The sequence below is a fragment of the Triticum urartu genome, chromosome 4A (genome assembly GCF_056163025.1).
Source record: "Triticum urartu cultivar PI428250 chromosome 4A, HENAU_Tu73, whole genome shotgun sequence".
NCBI lineage: Eukaryota > Viridiplantae > Streptophyta > Magnoliopsida > Poales > Poaceae > Triticum > Triticum urartu.
This window is the reverse complement of record NC_141876.1, coordinates 473,780,815-473,802,999: the sequence shown is the minus strand read 5'-3', so window position 1 is coordinate 473,802,999 and position 22,185 is coordinate 473,780,815.

Sequence of the window (22,185 nt, the reverse complement as noted above, 5' to 3'; positions counted from 1 at the left end):
TCCATGTTTCCGGGTTTCGTCGTGTGTTTTGTTTGGTTCGTTGCATCATGTGCATTGCATCATGTCATCATGCCATCATCTCATAAATCTTTTGCAACTCAACTAAATAAATTGCATGGATCTTCGGTCCATTTAAATCGAGGGAATTCACATGGTATTCTCTTTATAACATATCCTCCCAATATTAGGGAGCTAAATAAAAATATTCCACTCGTTTGGAATTACCGCAAACACACTTGCAAAATATTACATGCTTTTCTTACTATATTCCTCGTCTCCAAACTTTGCCCTAAATTCTTTCTTCACTTTCCGGAGGTCTACCAAAAATCTCAACATTTTGGGACCTTTCTAACGCCCACTTCTTATTCGAACTGCCACCGCACCGCTCCGCCGCGGCCGCCGCGCCCTCCGGCCGCTCCGCCGCCTCCCCACCTCGCCTCCGGCCAGATCCAGCCGTGGGAGAGCCAGATCCGGCGATCCCCTCCACTCCGGCCGCCGTCCGTGCCATCTCCGGCGAGTAGCGTCGCTGCCTTGGTTCGCGTGTCGGGTCAACCCTAGATCCGGAGGTCGAAATTTCTTCTAAGTCCCAGAAATTTTCAGTCCAAGTGCCCATGTTCGTAGCTCCGTAACTTTGCATCCGTAGCTCCGATTCATGCATATAGCATATCAAAATGTTCATCTCAGAGAGTACATCATTTCATTTCATTGCATCATTTTCATTTGAGCTCATCTTGATGCCCGAAATGCTGTTAGAAGAGGGCTACTTGAGATATTTGTCAGATCTGCTACTCCATTTAGCTTTTTGTCATTTTTGCCATGATTAATGTGTGCATGCTATGCCCTGTTGCTCTACATGTGTTTTGTTAAGGGTTTTGTCATCTTTCCAGAGGTGCAACCCATGTTATTTTGTGATGTGTGTGGTGACTAGCACAAGCTTGCAAAGTGGTGCACTTGTTAATTCTGTTTTCAGGGACTTAGCATTTCCACTAAGTCCTTGATCTGTTTATCTCATGATGCCATATGTTCTTGGTGTTTCCTAGTGATCCGTGCCTCTTTTGAGGATGATCAGTAAGGGTGTTTTTTTAATCTTGTAGTTCTCTATCCATCCATGTCTTTGTTTGCAATTATGGAGAATCATATCTTGAGTCAATCGAGTTTTACTTTTGCTACTTTGTGAATCTGGGCAGATTGTCAACTTGTTTGCAATTTTGCCGATGATGTTGTGGTTGATCCGTGCATGCTATGCTATTGTTCTTGCCATGTCTAGCTTTAATTTTGTGCCTTATTGATGGGTGTATGCTTGTCTTGACATGACTTGCACCGTAGAGAGTGCATCGAGCTCGTAAACATGCCTACTTGAGTTATTTTTCAGCATGTGCCAGTTTTCACTAAGTATGAAAACTGATTATGTTTTTGCTATGTTCACATGCTTGCAATTGTATTTTCTGATCCCTTTTGGCTCAAGGTCACTAAGGGACTTTTATTAAGCTCTTTGAGTAGCTCCATGCCATGCTTTACTTTGCCATGTTCAGATCCTGTAGCATGTAGTTTTGTTGCTCCAAAGAGGGCTACCTGATCTGAAATTCCATACAAGTGTTGATTTCACTAAGTCTGAGATCTGTTTGCCATATGCATTTTTGCCAAGCTTGTTTGAACATGTTAATGGATGAATTGGCCGTAGCTCAGTACTAGACTTTTGTTAAGCATCTTGAATGCATCCCTGGCATGTATTTTGTTGTCATGTTTGGGTGCTGTAGCATGTTCATTTCGTTGCATTTAGATGGCTACTTGCTGTAAATCGCAGACCGGTCTCATATTTGAATCGCTCGCCATTTCCAAACCGTAACTCCGATTCCGGCGTTCTTTATATCGTTTTCAAGCGATTTCTAGTGGCACACTTGGATTTCCAAGTTGAGGCCAGGTTCAAGCATTCCCTTGTAAATCATGCATATGCATCGCATACCGCATCTCGCATATCATACCATGTTCATGTGTTGGTTTTTTTTACTATGTTGTGTGCTTCTTTTCCGGTGTTTGCTTCTTCGGGTTGGTTCTGTTAACGTCGCGTTTGTGAGGACCCGTTCGTCTACGTCCGTTTGTCTTCTTCATGGACTCGTTCTTCTTCCTTGCGGGATCTCAGGCAAGATGATCATACCCTCGAAATCACTACTATCTTTGCTTGCTAGATGCTCGCTCTTTTGCTATGCCTATGCTGCGATACCTACCACTTTCTTATCATGCCTCCCATATTGTTAAACCAAGCCTCTAACCCACCTTGTCCTAGCAAACCGTTGTTTGGCTATGTTACCGCTTTGCTCAGCCCCTCTTATAGCGTTGTTAGTTGCAGGTGAAGATTGAAGCTTGTTCCATGTTGGAACATGGATATTTTATTGGGATATCATGATATATCTTATTTAATTAATGCATCTATATACTTGGTAAAGGGTGGAAGGCTCGGCCTTATGCCTGGTGTTTTGTTCCACTCTTGCCGCCCTAGTTTCCGTCATATCGGTGTTATGTTCCCGGATTTTGCATTCCTTACGCGGTTGGGTCATAATGGGAACCCCTTGATAGTTCGCTTTGAATAAAACTCCTCCAGCAAGGCCCAACCTTGGTTTTACCATTCGCCACCTAGCCTCTTTTTCCCTTGGGTTAGGCCAGCCCAAGGGTCATCTTTATTTTAACCCCCCCCCCCGGGCCAGTGCTTGTCTAAGTGTTGGTCCGAACTGAGTAGACTGCGGGGCCACCTCGGGAAAACTTGAGGGCTGGTTTTACTCGTAGGATGTCTCATCCGGTGTTGCCTTGAGAACGAGATATGTGCAGCTCCCATCAGGATGTCGGCGCATCGGGCGGCTTTGCTGGACTTGTTTTACCATTGTCGAGGATGTCTTGTAGAACCGGGATACCGAGTCTGATTGGAATGTCTCGGGAGGAGGTCTATTCCTTTGTTGACCGTGAGAGCTTGTGATGGGCTAAGTTGGGACACCCCTGTAGGGTTTTGAACTTTCGAAAGCCGTGCCCGCGGTTATGGGCAGATGGGAATTTGTTAACGTCCGGTTGTAGAAAACCTAAAGTCGACCTTAATTAAAATGAATCAACCGCGTGTGTAACCGTGATGGTCTCTTTCCGGCAGGGTCCGGGAAGTGAACACGGTTGTTGGAGTTATGCTTGACGTAGGTTGTTATAGGATCACTTCTTGATCATACTTTTATCGATCGTGCTTTGCCTTCTCTTCTCGCTCTCATTTGCGTATGTTAGCCACCATATATGCTAGTCGCTTGTTGCAGCTCCACCTCATACCTTTTACCTTACCCATAAGCTTAAATAGTCTTGATCGCGAGGGTGCGAGATTGCTGAGTCCCCGTGGCTCACAGATACTTCCAAAACCAGCTTGTAGGTGCCGATGAGTCCGTGCAGATGACGCAACCAAGCTCAGGAGGAGCTCGATGAAGATCTTGTCCTTTGTGTTGTTTTCGTTCTAGTTGATCAGTAGTGGAGCCCAGTTGGGGTCGATCAGGGACCTTTGTCGCATTTGGGGTTCTTCTTTTATTTTGGTTCCGTAGTCGGAACTTGATTGTATCTGGGTGATGTAATGCTTTATTCATGTAATTGTGTGAAGTGGCGATTGTAAGCCAACTATGTATCTCTTTCCCTTATGTATTACATGGGTTGTGTGAAGATTACCTCTCTTGCGACATTGCTTTCAATACGGTTATGCCTCTAAGTCGTGCTTCGACACGTGGGAGATATAGCCGCATCGAGGGCGTTACAAGTTGGTAATCAGAGCCTTCCCCGACCTTAGGAGCCCCATTGCTTGATCGTTTTTAGCGGCCGAGTTGTGTCTAGAAAAATGTTTTGAGTCATTTAGGAATTATATATCGGAGAGTTTAGGAATTATTTTTACTTCCCAGTCTCCTCATCGCTCTGGTAAGGCATCCTGACGTAGAGTTTTGACTATTCTCTTCTCTAATTTCACTAAAAAGAATTTAGGATCATGCGGGTATCTTGGAATCATTCCGATGGTTTTATGATGAGAACATTGTCTTGGTGCCTCCTATCAGGGGTTTAGTGGAAGTGTCCCGGGGAGTTGAGCTCTGAGGTGTTGTCATCATAATTTTATCTTTGCAGTTCTGGAATAGCTGAGTTTAGTACGCCGACATCGAAAATCTCTTTTATGCAGTTCGTTGGTGAGATAACCTCGACGCCACCCAGTACTGGGGCGGGAGTTCGGGAGTATTGTCATAACTTGTATAACGGATGCTTTTTGAAGGTTGAGGTAGATGATTTCTGAAGGTTTCTTGGTTATGTGTTGAAGGATGGATACAGCTGGATGTAGGATTTGTTAGTTTTGGGTGAGATATTATGCTTCCCCTGTATCCCCAACACCTGATTGCATAACCGGAAAGGTTCGGGAGTTTCATAGGTGGGAATTCAAGTAGCTCTTAGGATATCTTTTCGACGGATATATGATATGAAATTGGGGTTCGACGTCTAGTGGTCCGCCTATTCATGGTCGGTTTTACAGTGGTCTTGTTGTGTCTTAAAGAGTCCTTGGCTATGCCGACTCGGGGACGCTTCGTATGTCATGTGCACTGCCTTGTACATGATGGTGCTGTACGATCGAGCCCATGTAGGCCCCACCACGAAAACTTTGGACGAAATCTCTATCATATGTTTGTTCTGGCTTATTCCGCAAGCCAATCCTTTGTTTTTGTTTTGAGTTGTGGTATTCGAGTTGCTTCGAAGTCAAATGCTGATTCCATATTCTCTCTAAACGGTGTTCCCATACTCCGATGTGAATACCAATCCTCATGATAATCGAGATTGTCATGTTAATTCTTTTCACCGGCGTGTTTCTCTTCAAGTGGATCCGATCATTTCAACAACCGCAAGATCAAGTATCAGTGCTTCTCAATGGTGTTTGTTTCATCCGTCTCCAAGTTGCCTTTGTTTTTCCTGCCCACCCACCCTTTTTCTTCAAGGACCCAGATTTCTTAATCACTATCCATTTTATTGATGGAAGTCTCTCCATTCTTTTTTCCTTCATGTTTTTACCCGGTGTTTCTCATGAAGATGTTGTACTAGTTCGTCATTCTTCATTCTTTTCTTCTCCGGTGGATTCAATTCAAGCTTTGATGTTGATCATATCCTTTTTCCTCGTTTCAAATACCTTCTCATGCCGGTGCACCTCTTACTCATTCACTTCTCGCTATTTAATTGTCCAGGAGTGCTCAAGATATCTCGAAGATTCGTGTTTTCCACTCTGCATTCGTTCAAGATCTTTCCAGGTTGTTATCTCATTCAAGTCATTTAATTCAACCGGTGCAACCTCTCTTTTAAATCGTTCAATGGTGTTTCTTTTGAGTGGGCCCTAACCCACAGGTCTATTCCCAGGATCTTACCTGACTCTTCTTATTCCCGGAGATATCCTAAATTCCTTTTAAAGTTGGACGCAAGAATGAATTATCATCAGTAAAATGTCCTTCTCCAAGATCTTTCAAATTCATTTCATCGTTGATTCAACTTTTATATTCTTCTTTATTCCGGTGCCTCAACAATTCATGGTGGTGTTTCTCGTCGTAATTCTCAGATTTTGGAGACCGAAGAAGATTTTCTCTCAATCTTGCTCCATTCTCTTCAAGATTCGTGATTCTAGCTTGTTTCCATCCTCTCGTAATTGTTTTGATCGTGAGAATTCTTTTCACCTATCCGGAGCAATTCAGGATTCCTTTCAGGTTGATTATCCGGAGTCCATCAATTCAGGTTTATTCATTCTCCGCCGTCAGTTATCATTCTCCTATCTTGCCGGTGCATCAATCAAATATCCTCTAATCAGTTCTTGATCTCTTCGTTCTCATGTATCTAGTTTGTCTCAAGCATCTTCGTTCATTTGCAAATTTTTCCCGGTGTTCCTTTATCTTTTCTTCGTTCATTTTCATTTCTTACGGTGGTTCTTCCAGATTTCTCTTCCTTATCAATTATTCGTTGTTTTCAATCCTTCCGGAGGTTCGTTGAAGACCTTCTCAAGTTTGCGCTATATCTATCTGAATCCTTTCAACGAGAATAAGTAGTATGCCAAATCCGTTGATTGTCATCAATTTAATTGATGAAGGACGAGCATAATATAATTCTTATTCTTGTTTCATCGAGTTTGTTCAATTCCTGTTTTTTCCGGAGTGCTTCATCATTCTTATTCTGGGTTTCAATTGCTCTTCTTTCTTTCCCGGAGTTCCAAGTTCTCTCAATTATTTCGTCGCGAGATCCATTTAAATCATTGCAAGGCTTCAACCTTATTCTTTTCATCCTCCATTTCGTTTGATCATTCTTTTATTACCGGAGTTCCTCATGGTGGTTCGTCAAGGATTCTTTTCATTATTCAATTGTTTTTCAAGATATCTCTCGAAGCGATGATCCGCCAAAAATATACTTCAAGTTTTCTTCTTCTCGCAATCCGGAGTACAATTCTTTCTTTCGTATCTTTGAAGGTGGTATTATGTCATTCTTGATATTTTGAGTTCATGTTTCATGATTCACATGCTGTCAAGATTGGGATATTTTAAGTCCATCAATCTCGTCATTGGAACTATCTTGGGTTATATTTCACCTAAAGTTTTCCTTAAGGATTGTCGCTCTCATGGTGTTTATCAATGATCCAATTTCTTCATTTATCCTTCCGGTGATATAAGCGCCTCATCTCCTTGTTGATATTAATCCAATCTATCGTTTCCGTTAGTGGCAGAATTTCACCTCATAATTTCGAGATGTTTTCTATAAGCCCACTACAAGCTTACTCTTTTCGTTGTTGTTTTTTTTTCAACAATTCCGTTCAACCCTTCTCCTAAAGATGCCTTTTCAAGTTCTTTTGTGGCAGAAGTTGGCATTTGCTCCTCCATTCTTTTATTTCAATTATCTATCTTCTATTCTTTTGTTCCGGAGGCATTGTGATTTTCATCTTTTCAACCCATCATCTCGTTTTGTGAAAGATCATGTTCTTTCCATGCCTATCCATTAAACCGGAGTGTTGTGCACTTTTGCTCAAGTTCTTTTCGCCTTATCAAGTCTTGCATAACTTCTCAATCGGAGTGCTGCCCGAAGTTGTTCTTCCTTGTTCCTCTTTTCTAACGGAGTGTTCTCAGATTCGTCATCTCCGTTGTATTCTTTTCTGGAAATGGCTTAACCTTTTCAAGGTTCTTTAGGTTCTTTGGTTTCAGTCGTCTGTCAAAGAAGCAACTTAGTTTTACCTCTCCTCTCGTCCTTCCGTTGTTTCCCCGGTGCCATTCTAGATCTCGGGACGAGATCCTCTCGTAGTGGTGGAGTGTTGTAACGCCCCGTGACCGATGTGCCAGGTGTCGTGCATTTATTCGATGTGTTGTGTTGTCATTGCTTGCGTGTCATGCATTGCATATCATGTCATCATGTGCATTTCATTTGCATACGTGTTCGTCTCATGCATCCGAGCATTTTCCCCATTGTCCGTTTTGCATTCCGGCGCTTCGTTCTCCTCCGGTGGTCATTTCTAGCCTTCTTTCGTGTGTGGGGATTAAACATTTCCGGATTGAACCAAGACTTGCCAAGCGGCCTTGGTTTACTACCGGTAGACCGCCTGTCAAGTTTCGTATCATTTGGACTTTGTTTGATACTCCAACGGTTAACCGAGGGACCGAAAAGGCCTCGTGTGTTGCAGCCCAACACCCTTTCAAGGTGGCCCAAAACCCACCTAAACCTGCTCCATCATCTCGGTCGTTTGATCACGATCGCGTGGCCGAAAACCGCACCTCATTTGGACTCTCCTAACTCCCTCTACCTATAAATATGTGTCCCTCCCGAAATTTTCGCGCAGATGAACCCTAGTCCCGCTCCTCGCGCCGCCGGACAAAATTTCCACCGCGCATGGACATGTCCGGCCACGCCCTCCACCTCACTCGGGCCAATCGGTGGCCGCCACGTCGGCTCCGCCGCCCCTCTCCTCCTCTCACGACGCGCCACTTGGCACCGCCGCCTCCCACCACTGCGGGGCCCGCGGAGCCCGGATCGGGCCCACGCGAGCCCGCGCCGCCGCCGCTGTCCGCCCATCCTGCCCGCGCCTCACCGCGCCGGAGCACCGCGCCGCCCACGCCAGAGCGCTGCGCCGCCGCCTCTCAACCCCGCCGCCCGGCCTCGCGCGCCTCCCGCCGGCCGCGTGCGCCGCCGCCCCGCGCCTTCGCCCCGGCCGCCGCACTTCTCGCCGCTCCCCGCCGCCGACCATCGCCGGCGACCGCGCCGCGCGCCGCCCTGCTCCGGCCCCGGTCGCCGCCATGCCCCGCGGAAGCTCCGCCGCGCCTCGCCGGAGAGTGCCTCGCCTCGCCGGAGCCCGTCCCGGCCGGATCCGGATCGAGACCAGATCCACCGATCCCCGATCCAAACACCTTGTCCCCGTTCCGTACCGCTCCGTCCCGCTCCACCTCGTCCCGGTTTGACTTTTTCCGGAGGTATAATTTTCACTAAGTCCCGAGAATCCCAGATCCAAGTGCTCATGTTCGTGGCCTCGTAACTTTGAACCCGTAGCTCCGATTCATGCATATAGCATATCAAAATGTTCATCTCAGAGAGTACATCATTTCATTCCATTGCATCATTTTCATTTGAGCTCATCTTAATGCCCGAAATGCTGTTAGAAGAGGGCTAGTTGAGATATTTGTCAGATCTGCTACTCCATTTAGGTTTTTGTCATTTTTGCCATGATTAATGTGTGCATGCTATGCCCTGTTCCTCTACATGTGTTTTGTTAAGGGTTTTGTCATCTTTCCAGAGGTGCAACCCATGTATTTTTGTGATGTGTGTGGTGACTAGCACAAGCTTGCAAAGTGGTGCACTTGTTAATTCTGTTTTCAGGGACTTAGCATTTCCACTAAGTCCTTGATCTGTTTATCTCATGATGCCATATGTTCTTGGTGTTTCCTAGTGATCCGTGCCTCTTTTGAGGATGATCAGTAAGGGTGTTTTGTTAATCATGTAGTGCTCTATCCATCCATGTCTTTGTTTGCAATTATGGAGCACCATATCTTGAGTCAATCGAGCTTTACTTTTGCTACTTTGTGAATCTGGGCAGATTGTCAACTTGTTTGCAATTTTGCCGATGATGTTGTGGTTGATCCATGCATGCTATGCTATTGTTCTTACCATTTCTAGCTTGCATTTTGTGCCTTCTTGATGGGTGTATGATTTTCTTGCCATGACTTGCACCGTAGTGAGTACATCGAGCTCGTAAACATGCCTACTTGACTTATTTTTCAGCATGTGCCAGTTTTCACTAAGTATGAAAACTGATTATGTTTTTGCTATGTTCACATGCTTGCAATTGTATTTGCTGATCCCTTTTGGCTCAATGTCACTAAGGGACTTTTGTTAAGCTCTTTGAGTAGCTCTATTCCATGCTTTACTTTGCCATGTTCAGATCCTGTAGCATGTAGTTTTGTTGCTCCGAAGAGGGCTACCTGATCTGAAATTCCAGACAAGTGTTGATTTCACTAAGTCTGAGATCTGTTTGCCATATGCATTTTTGCCATGCCTGTTTGAACCTGTTAATGGATGAATTGGCCGTAGCTCAGTGCTAGACTTTTGTTAAGCGTCTTGAATGCATCCCTTTCATGTATTTTTTTGTCATGTTTGGGTTCTGTAGCATGTTCATTTCGTTGCATTTAGATGGCTACTTGCTGTAAATCGCAGACCGGTGTCATATTTGAATCGCTCGCCATTTCCAAACCGTAACTCCGATTCCGGCGTTTTATATCGTTTTCAAGTAATTTCATCTCATCTTTCCAGTGGCACACTTGGATTTCCAAGCGGAGGCCAGGTTCAAGCATTCCCTTGTAAATCATGCATATGCATCGCATACCGCATCTCGCATATCATACCATGTTCATGTGTTGGTTGTTTACTATGTTGTGTGCTTCTTTTCCGGTGTTTGCTTCTTCGGGTTGGTTCCGTTAACGTCGCGTTTGTGAGGACCCGTTCGTCTACGTCCGTTTGTCTTCTTCATGGACTCGTTCTTCTTCCTTGCGGGATCTCAGGCAAGATGATCATACCCTCGAAATCACTACTATCTTTGCTTGCTAGATGCTCGCTCTTTTGCTATGCCTATGCTGCGATACCTAAAGAGAGTTGTTGCTTATACCTCTCGCCAGTTGAAGCCTAATGAGAAGAACTACCCCACTCATGATCTTGAGTTGGCGGTAGTTGTGCATGCTCTTTTGACTTGGAGACATCTTCTATTGGGAAGAAAAGTGGACATTTTCACTGATCACAAGAGTCTCAAGTACATCTTCACTCAGCCTAATCTCAACCTCAGGCAAACTCGGTGGGTCGAAATGATTCAAGAGTATAATCTGAGTATTGAGTATACTCCAGGTAAGGCCAATGTGATTGCTGACGCTTTGAGCAGAAAGCCTTACTGCAACAGTCTGATTCTTAAGCCTTATCAACCCGAGCTTTGTGACGCTTTCCGCAAACTTAATCTGCAAGTTGTTCCTCAAGGTTTCCTTGCCAACCTTCAAGTCTCTCCTACCTTGAAAGACCAGATTCGCCAAGCGTAGCTTCTTGATGCTATGGTGAAAAAGGTGAAGATTGGGATTGCCAAGAGTCAACCCAAGTACAAGTGCTACCGCCTTGATGACAAGGACACTCTCTTCTTCGAGGATCGTATTGTTGTACCCAAAGGTGACCTCCGTAAAGTGATCTTGAACGAGGCTCACAATTCTCTCCTCTCCATCCACCCTGGGAGCACGAAGATGTATCAGGACCTTAAGCAGGCTTATTGGTGGACTCGAATGAAGCGCGAGATTGCTCAATTCGTGAATGAATGTGATGTCTGCAGAAGAGTGAAGGCAGAACACCAAAGGCCAGCAGGTCTCCTCCAACCTCTTGCCATTCCAGAATGGAAGTTTGACCACATTGAAATGGACTTCGTAACTGGGTTTCCAAAGTCGAAGCGTGGCAATCATGCTATATTCATTGTCATCGATAAACTCACCAAAGTGGCTCACTTTCTGCCTATCAAAGACTCGATCACTGCAGCTCAATTGGCGGAACTCTATACCTCTCGGATTGTCTCTCTGCACGGTATTCCTCAAGTGATCTCTTCAGACCGTGGCAGCATCTTTACCTCGAAGTTTTGGGATTCTTTTCAGAAGGCCATGGGCACCAACATCCGCTTCAGCACGGCTTTCCATCCTCAAACTAGCGGTCAAGTCGAGCGTGTCAACCAGATTCTTGAAGACATGCTCAGGGCTTGTGTGATCTCCTTCGGCATAAAGTGGGAGGATTGTCTTCCTTATGCTGAATTCTCCTACAACAACAGTTTTCAAGCAAGTTCGGACAAGGCCCCATTTGAAATTCTGTATGGCAGGAAGTGCCGTACCCCTCTCAACTGGTCTGAAACCGGTGAACGTCAGCTTTTGGGTAATGACTTAATCACAGAGGCAGAAGAAATGTGCAAAGTCATTCGAGATAACCTCAAAGCAGCCCAATCCCGTCAGAAGGGCTACTATGATAGTAAGCACTGTGATTTGGCTTTCGAGATCGGAGATCATGTTTACCTCCGTTTCTCTCCTATGAAAGGTACTCGTCGCTTCGGTATCAAAGGGAAGCTTGCCCCCAGATACGTGGGACCTTTCAAGATTGTCAGCAAGAGAGGCAACCTCACCTATCAACTCGAGTTTCCTTCAAACTTTGCAAATGTTCATGACATGTTCCATGTCTCTCAGCTTCGAAAGTGCTTCAAGACTCCTGACCGCACCGTCAACTTCGAGGACATTGAGCTCCAAGAAGATCTCTCTTATCGTGAGCACCCAGTTGCTATTCTTGAAGAGACTGAACGCAAGACTCGCAACAAGTCAATCAAATTTCTTAAAGTCAAGTGGTCACACCATTCCGACCGTGAAGCTACCTGGAAACGCGAGGATCACCTCCGTTCTGAGTACCCGACGTTCTTTCAGTTCTAGATCTCGAGATGAGATCCTTTCGTAGTGGTGGAGTGTTGTAACACCCCGGATGTAACTTTCCCAATTTGTATTCCAACTCTTGTCGTTTCCGGCGTTAAGTTATTTTATTTTCTCGGGTTCGGGTTTTGTCTCCGTATGTTGTTTTCGCTGGCATGCATCTCATATCATGTCATCATGTGCATTGCATTTGCATACGTGTTCATCTCATGCATTCGAGCTTTTTCCCCGTTGTCTGTTTTGCATTCCGGCGCTTCGTTCTTCTCCGGTGGTCATTTCTAGCCTTCTTTCGTGTGTGGGGATTAAACATTTCCGGATTGGACCGAGACTTGCCAAGCGGCCTTGGTTTACTACGGGTAGACCGCCTGTCAAGTTTCGTATCATTTGGACTTCGTTTGATACTCCAACGGTTAACCGAGGGACCGAAAAGGCCTCGTGTGTGTTGCAGCCCAACACCCCTCCAATTTGGCCCAAAACCCACCTAACTCTCCTCCATCATCTAGACCGTTCGATCACGATCGCGTGGCCGAAAACCGCACCTCATTTGCACTCTCCTAACTCCCTCTATGCCTATAAATAGGACCCCCTCGAAATATCCCGGATCCCCTCTCCCCGAAACCCTAAAAACTGCACCTCCCGCCGACGGACACGTCCGATTCGGGCCGAATGCGTCCGCTGCCGTGCCCCAACCAACCGCCGCCTGCCACGTGTCCACGCCGCCACCTCCCACTGCTCCGGCCCGGGGAGCCCGACCGCGGCCCTCCCGGCCCGCGCGCCGCCGCCGCCCGGCTCCCTCGCCCGTGCCTCGACCCCGCCGCCTTGCTCGCCGGCCGGATCCGCCGCCGCCTTGCTCGCCGGCCGGAGCCGCCGCCACCTTGCTCATGGCGCGCCCCGCCACCGCACCGCTCCGCCTCGGCCGCCGTGCCCTCCAACCGCTCCGTCGCCTTCCCGCCTCGCCTCCGCCCAGATCCGGCCGCCGGAGAGCCGGATCCGGCGATCCCCTCCACTCCGGCCGCCGTCCGCGCCATCTCCGGCAAGTAGCGCCACCGCCTCGGTTCGCGTGCCGGGTCAACCCTAGATCCGGAGGTCGAAATTTCTTCTAAGTCTCAGATATTTTCAGTCCAAGTGCCCATGTTCGTAGCTCCGTAACTTTGCATCCGTAGCTCCGATTCATGCATATAGCATATCAAAATGTTCACCTCAGAGAGTACATCATTTCATTCCATTGCATCATTTTCAGTTGAGCTCATCTTGATGCCTGAAATGCTGTTAGAAGAGGGCTACCTGAGATATTTGTCAGATCTGCTACTCCATTTAGGTTTTTGTCATTTTTGCCATGATTAATGTGTGCATGATATGCCCTGATGCTCTACATGTGTTTTGTTAAGGGTTTTGTCATCTTTCCCTAGGTGCAACCCATGTATTTTTGTGATGTGTATGGTGACTTGTGCAAGCTTGCAAAATGGTGCACTTGCTAATTCTGTTTTCAGGGACTTAGTGATTTCACAAAGTCCTCGAGCTGTTTATCTCATGATGCCATATATTCATGTTGTTTCCTAGTGATCCGTGCCTCTTTTGAGGATAATCAGTAAGGATGTTTTGTTAATATTGTAGAGCTCTATCCATCCATGTCTTTGTTTGCAATTATGGAGCACCCTAGCTTGAGTCAATCGAGCTCTACTTTTGCTACTTTGTGAATCTGGGCAGATTGTCAACTTGTTTACAATTTTGCCGATGATGTTTTAGTTGATCCGTGCATTCTATGTTATTGTTCTTGCCATTTCTAGCTTGAATTTTATGCCTTATTGATGTATGTATGCTTGTCTTGCCATGACTTGCACCGTAGTGAGTGCATCGAGCTCGTAAACATGCCTACTTGAGTTATATTTCAGCATGTGTCAGTTTTCACTAAGTCTGAAAACTGATTATGTTTTTGCTATGTTCACGTGCTTGCAATTGTATTTTCTGATCCCTTTTGGCTCAAGATCACTAAGGGACTTTTGTTAAGATATTTGAGTATCTCCATGCCATGCTTTACTTTGCCATGTTCAGATCCTGTAGCATGTAGTTTTGTTGCTCCGAAGAGGGCTACCTGATCTGAAATTCCAGACAAGTGTTAATTTCACTAAGTTGGAGATTTGTTTGCCATATGCATTTTTGCCATGCTTGTTTGAACCTATTAATGGATGAGTTGGCCGTAGCTCAGTGCTAGACTTTTGTTAATCATCTTGTGTGCATCCCTGCCATGTATTTTGTTGTCATGTTTGAGTACTGTAGCATGTTCATCTCATTGCATTTAGTTGGCTACTTGCTGTAAATCGCAGACCGGTGTCATTTTTGAATCGCTTGCCATTTCCAAACCGTAACTCCGATTCCGGCGTTCTTTATATCGTTTTCAAGCGATTTCATCTCATCTTTCCAGAGGCACACTTGGATTTCCAAGTTGAGGCCAGGTTCATGCATTTCCTGTCATATCTTGCATTTTGCATCCCGCATCGCATCCCGCATAGCATATCTTCTTTGCATTGCGTTGTTTGAGTTTGCACGTGGTTGATTGTATCCTTGTTGCTTGTTTGTCTTGTTTGGGTAGAGCCGGGAGACGAGTTCTCTAGCGAGGAGCCCGTTGAGTTTGCTTTCGAGGATCCAATCAACTCTGACAACTGTGCAGGCAAGATGATCATACCCTCGAAATCACTACTATCTTTGCTATGCTAGTTTTGCTCGCTCTTTTGCTATGCCAATGCTACGATGCCTACCACTTGCTTTCAAGCCTCCCAAATTGCCATGTCAAACCTCTAACCCACCATGTCCTAGCAAACCCTTGTTTGGCTATGTTACCGCTTTGCTCAGCCCCTCTTATAGCGTTGCTAGTTGCAGGTAAAGATTGAAGGCCGTTCCTTGTTGGAACCTTTATTTACTTGTTGGGATATCATTATATTATCTTACTATCTTAATGCATCTATATACTTGGTAAAGGGTGGAAGGCTCGGCCTCTCGCCTAGTGTTTTGTTCCACTTTTGCCGCCCTAGTTTCCGTCATATCGGTGTTATGTTCCCAGATTTTGCGTTTCTTACGCGGTTGGGTTATAATGGGAACCCCTTGATGTTTCGCCTTGATTAAAGCTTTTCCAGCAATGCCCAACATTGGTCTTACCATTTGCCACCTAGCCTCTTTTTCCCTTGGGTTTCCAAAGCCCGAGGGTCATCTTATTTAACCCCCCCCCCTGGGCCAGTGCTCCTCTGAGTGTTGGTCCGGCCGAGTAGACTGCAGGGACACCTCGGGGCAACTTGAGGGTTGGTTTTACTCGTAGGATGTCTCATCTGAGTGTGCCCTGAGAACGAGATATGTGCAGCTCCTATCGGGATTTGTCGGCACATTCGGGCGGTGTTGTTGGTCTTGTTTTAACCTGTCGAAGTGTCTTGAATTACCGAGATACCGAGTCTGATCGGAACGTCTTGGGAGGAGGTCTATTCCTTCGTTGACCGTGAGAGCTTGTCATGGGCTAAGTTGGGACTCCCCTGCAGGTATTTGAACTTTCGAAAGCCGTGCCCACGGTTATGGGCAGATGGGAATTTGTTAATGTCCGGTTGTAGATAACTTGAACCTTAATTTAATTAAAATGAATCAACTGAGTGTGTTACCGTGATGGCCTCTTCTCGGCGGAGTCCGAGAAGTGGACACGGTGTTTGAGTAATGTTTGCGCAGGTTGCTCTCTAGTTTCTCGCTCGCGCTTTGCCTCCTCTTCTCGCTCTCTTTTGCGAATAAGTTAGCCACCATACTTGCTACTCGCTTGCTGCAGCTCCACTCATTTTTACCTTGCCTTACCTATAAGCTTAAATAGTCTTGATCACGAGGGTGCGAGATTGCTGAGTCCCTGTGGCTCACAGATTACTATTACACCAGATGCAGGGCCTGATGATTCCGCTCCAGGAGACGCGTATGAGCTCAAGTGGGAGTTCGACGAAGACTCTCAACGTTACTATGTTTCCTTTCCCGATGATCAGTAGTGGTGCCCAGTTGGGGGTGATTGGGACCGTGTCGCATGTCGGGTTCTCTTTTATTTTGGCGCCGTAGTCGGGCCATGAGTGTTTGGATGATGTAATGTTATTTATGTACTTGATTGACATGGCGAGTGTAAGCCAACTATGTTATCTCCCCTTTATTATTTACATTACATGGGATGTTGTGAAGATTGCCTAACTTGCGACATATGCCTTCAATGCGATTATGTCTCTAAGTCGTGCCTCGACACGTGGGAGCTATAGTCGCATCGAGGGTGTTACACCCGCGGCCTTGCCGGCCTCGCCAGGGCACTCGCTGGCCTCTCCGCCGGTGTACTCGCTGGCCTCTACGACAGTGGCCACACCGGTTTCTTCGCTGACCCCTACGCCGGCAACCATGGCCTCGCCGACATCTTTGTCGGGGTCTTCCTGGGTGCCCGATGGCTCCACCGGAGAGGCGTCTACCTCCGTGGCTGCTGTTGTGGCTCCCCCGCCCGCTGGCCCTATCACTCGTTCCTGCACGGGTGTCCACCGACTGAGTACCCATTACTCCGAGGATAAGTACAATTGTGCCGCACTTCATGACCCGTTGTGGTTCACCACGATGAAGGAGGAGTTCGATGCCTTGCAGCGCAATCACACTTGGCAGGTTGTCCCATGTCCCCCCCAACGCCAACATCATTACTGGGAAGTGGGTCTTCAAGCACAAGTTTCATCCTGACGATACTCTCGACTGCTACAAAGCGCGTTGGGTAGTTCGGGGTTTTCGTCAGTGCGCCGGTGTCGACTTCAGGACACCTTCACCCTGTTTGTCAAACCCGGGACAATTTTGTAACGCCCTCGATGCGGCTATATCTCCCACATGTTGAAGCATGACTTAGAGGCATAACCGCATTGAAAGCAATGTCGCAAGTGAGGTAATCTTCGCAAACAAACCATGTAATACAATAAGGGGAAAGATACATAGTTGGCTTACAATCGCCACTTCACACAATTACTTGAATAAAGCATTACATCATCCAAGTACAATCAGGGCCCGACTACGGAGCCAAAATAAAAGAAGAACCCCAAATGCGGTAACATAGCCAAACAACGGTTTGCTAGGACAAGGTGGGTTAGAGGCTTGGTTCAACAATATGGGAGGCATGATAAGCAAGTGGTAGGTATCACAGCATAGGCATAGCAAAAGAGCGAGCAACTAGCAAGCAAAGATAGAAGTGATTTCGAGCGTATGATCATCTTGCCTGAAATCGCGCAAGGAAGAAGAACGAGTCCATGAAGAAGACAAACAGACGTAGACGAACGGGTCCTCACAAACGTGACGTAATCGGAACCAACCCGAAGAAGCAACACCGGAAAAGAAGCACACAACATAGTGAACAAACCACACATGAACATGGTATGATATGCGGGATGCGGGATGCGATGCATATGCAGGATTTGGAAAGGAATGATTGGACCTGGCCTCAACTTGGAAATCCAAGTGTGCCACTGGAAAGGTGGGGTGATTTCGGTTGAAATCGATATAAAGATCACCGGAATCGGGTGCACGGTTTGGAAATGGCAAGCGAAACAAATATGGCACCGGTCTGCGATAACAGCAAGTAGCCATCTAAATGCATCAAGATAAATATGCTACAGCACTCAAACAAGACAACAAAATACATGGCAGGGATCCACTCATCATGCTTGACAAAATATGAACACTGAGCTACGGCCAATACATCCATTAACAGGTTCAAACAAGCATGGCAAAAGTGCAAATGATAAACAGGTTTCAGACTTTGTGAAATTAACACAAGCCTGGGATTTCAGATCAGGTAGCACACTTTGGAGCACGAAAACTATATGCTACAGGAACTTAACATGGCAAGGCAAGCCATGGCATGGAGCTACTCAAGGAGTCTAACAAAAGTACCTTAGTGACCTTGGGCCAAAAGGGATCAGAAAATACAATTGCAAGCATGTGAACATGGCAAAAACATAATCAGATCTCAGACTTAGTGAAAAACCGGAGCATGCAAATATATTAACCGGTAGGCATGTTCACGAGCTCGATGCACTCACTACAGAGCAAGGCATGACAATCTAAGCATTCACCCATTAAGAATACACGTTATATAAGCTAGACATGGCAAAAACAACAACATAGCATGCACGGATCAACAACAACATCCTCGGCAAAATCGCTAACAAGTAGACAATCTGCCCAGATTCACAAAATAGCAAAAGTAGAGCTCGATTGACTCAAGCTAGGGTGCTCCATAAATGCAAACAAAGACATGGATGGATAGAGCACCACAAGGTTAACAAATCATCCTTACTGACCATCCTCAAAAGAGGCACGGATCACTAGGAAACAACATGAACATATGGCATATTGATAAAAACAGATCAAGGACTTAGTGGAATTGCTAAGTCCCTGAAATCAGCATTAACGAATGCACCACTTTGCAAGCTTGTGCTAGTCACCACACATATCACAAAAATACATGGATAGCACCTCTGGAAAGATGGCAAATCATATAACAAAACACATGTAGAGCTCATGAGCATATCATGCACACATTAATCATGGCAAAAATGACAAATAGCTATTTGGTGTAGCAGATCTGACAATTAACTCAAATAGCTCTCTTCCAACAGTATTTCGAGCATCAAGATGAGCTCAAATGAAAATGATGCACTGAGATGAAATGATGTGCTCTCTGAGGCGATCATTTTGATATGCTACACGCATGAATCGGAGCAACGGATGCAAAATTGTGGCATGACGAACATGGTCATTTGAATCAGGAAAAATCGGGGACTTAGTAGAAATATAGACCTCTCGGGGAAAAATGAACGAGGAGGTCCCGGGACGAAGCGATCCGGGACGCGGCCGCCCGTTTGGATCAGGGGAGTGGTGGATCTCATCCCACTCCTCGGATCTGGCCGGAGCGGATCTCCGGCGACGAACGACAGCGGAGGGCGGTGGAGCTCCGGCGAGCATGGCGCGGGGGCTGCGCCGGCGAGAGGCGTGGAGGCGCAGGCCGGGCGGCGGCAAAATCGAGGCGCCGGCGGGCGGTGCGTTATCCGGAGCGCGCCGGCTTGGCGGAGGAGGAGCAGAACGCCGGCGGAAGAAGCACGCGGCGGCGGGGAACGACGAGCCGCCGCGGCGGCGCGGCGTGGAGGATGGCGCCGGGGCGCGCGAGATCGGGCGGCGGCGGCTCCGAGGCGCACGGGGCGGCGAACGGATGGGCCGGGCGGGCCCGCGATGGGCTCCGCCAGGCCGCGCGGTGGGAGGACGCCGACTGGACAGGTGGCGCTGTCCGGTTGGTGGAGGGCGGCGGCCGGCTGGCGTGGCGAGGCCGGATTGGCCGGAGCGAGGTGGCAGCGGCGGCTGGACATTGTCCTGCGTGGTGAGGACGCGTCCGGCGGCGCGAGGGAAGGAATTTTTAGGGTTTCGTCCACGGATTTGGAAGGGTTGCACATATATATAGGTAGAGGGAGCTAGGAGAGTCCAAATGAGGTGCGGTTTTCGGCCACGCGATCGTGATCGAACGACTGAGATGATGGGGGTGGTTTAGGTGGGTTTTGGGCCACTTTGGAAGGGTGTTGGGCTGCAACACACACGAGGCCTTTTCGGTCCCTCGGTTAACCATTGGAGTATCAAACGAAGTCCAAATGGCATGAAACTTGACAGGCTGTCTACCGGTAGTAAAACAAGGCCGCTTGGCAAGTCTCGGTCCAATCCGGAAATGTTTAACACCCGCACACGAAAAGAGGTAGAAAGGGACACCGGGTGACATAGGAGCGCCAGATTGCAAAACGGACAACGGGAAAAATGCTCGGATGCATGAGATGAACACGTATGCAAATGCAATGCACATGATGACAAGATATGCAATGCATGGCACACAAGAAATGACAGGGCAACAACAGCGAATAACTGGAGGACACCTGGCACATCGGTCACGGGGCGTTACAACACTCCACCACTACGAGAGGATCTCGTCCCGAGATCTAGAATGGCGCTGCAGGGAAAAACGGAAGAGAAAGAGAAGAGGTAAAGCTAAGTTGCTCCTTTGACAAACGAGTGAAACCAAAGAACCTTGAAAAGGTTAAGCCATCTCGAGAAAAATATACAACAGATATGAACAAAGTATAAAGCACTCCGTTAGGAAAGAGGAACAAGGAAGAACAAGGTTGAAAGCACTCCGGTAGGGAAGAGGAACAAGGAAGAACAAATTTGTATGGCACTCCGGTTAAAAGAGATGTAAGACTTGATAAGGCGAAAAGAACTTGAGCAAAAGGGCACAACACTCCGGTTAAATGGATAGGCATGAAAAGAACATGATCTTTGTCAAAACGAGATGATGGGTTTAAAAGATGAGCATCACCATGCCTCCGGAACAAAAATAAGAATGGAATGAAGTGAACGAAGGGAAACAAGGTCTTGAGGGAGCGTGCTTACAACAAAAGATAGAACGAAGTTGTTGGAAAACCAACAACGAAAGGAATAAGCTTGATATGGTCTTATGGAATACATCTCAAATTATGAGGTGACAAACTACCACTCACGGGAAAACAATTGGATTGGTATGACCGATGAGACAAGAGAATTATTTCACCGGGAGGATAGATGAAGAACTTGGATCATATATTATCACCATTAATAGCAAAATCCTTAGGGAAAGATTTAGGTGTAATATAGCCCAAGATAACTCAAATGACGAGATTGATGGATTTAAAATATCTCATTCTTAACAATATGTGAATCATGAAACATGAACTCAAATTATCAAGAATGACATAAAACCACCTCCAATGATAAGGTAGAAAGAACTGCACTCCGAATAACAAAGATGAAGAAAACTTGAGCTCCTCTGAAGAGAATCTTGATGAACACTTCGAGAAGGAAGTAAATCCTTGATGAACAATCATGTAGAACCTCCATGAAGAACTCCGTTAAACAAAAGAATGATCAAACGGAAAGAAAGGGTAGTTGAAAACACAAGGTGGAACCTTGTAAAGATTTAGATAGATCTTCGTGATAACATAATTGCGAGAGCTTGGAACTCCGGGAAAGAAAGATGAGCACTTGAAACCAAGAATATGTATGATGAACCACTCCGGAATAAGGAATTGAATCAACTCGATGAAACAAGAATAAGAATTACATTATGCTTATCCTTCACCAATTCAAATTGATGACAACCAATGGAATTGGCATACTACTTATTCTCGTAGAAAGGATTAAGATAGATAATGCGCAAGCTTGAAGAGGCCTTCGATGATCCACCGGTAGGATTTGAAAGAACGGAAGTATGATAACGTAAGAAGAGGAATCTTGAACAAACCACCGTAAGAATTGAAAATGAACGAAGAAAAGATAAAGAAATGCCGGAAAGAATTAGCAAATGAACGAAGAAGCTTGAGGGGATTTAGATACATCAGAACGAAGAGATCACGAGCTGATAAGAGAATACTTGAATGACGCACCGGTATGATTTGGAGAACGAGAGTTGAAAGATGGAATGAATAATTATGAGATGATGGGCTCCGAAGAATCAAACTGAAAAGACTCCTGAATTGCTCCGGATGGGTGAAAAGAATTATCACGAACGAAAACAATTATGAGAGGACGGCATAAGGCTAGCACCATGAATCTTGAAGATAATGGAGCAAGATTAAAGAGAAACTCTTCTTCGGTCTTCAAAATCCGAGAATGACGACGAGAAGCACCACCATGAATTATTTAGACACTCTGGAATGAAGAAAAGAGGAGAGGTTGAGCCAAAGATGAAAAGAATTTGAAAGATCTTGGAGAAAAACATATGACAGATGATGAATCATTCTTACGTCAAATTTGAAATGAATTTAGGATAGCTCCGGTAAAATTAGAAGAGTCAGGTAAGATCCTGGGAAAAAGACCTGTGGGTTAGGGCCCACTCAAAAGATACACCGTAGAACAATTTCTTGAAAAGAGATATTGCATCGGTTGAATTAAATGGCTTGGATAAGATAACAACCTCAAGATAGGTTGGACGGGTCGAGAATAGAAATGTGAATCTTCTGAGATATCTTCAGCACTCCAGAACAATTGAATAGCGAGAAATGAATGAATATGATGAGCACCGGCATGAGAAGGTATTTGCAACGAGGAAAAAGGGATATGAGACCAACACCGAAAGCTTGAATTGAATCCACCGGAGAAGAAAAGAATG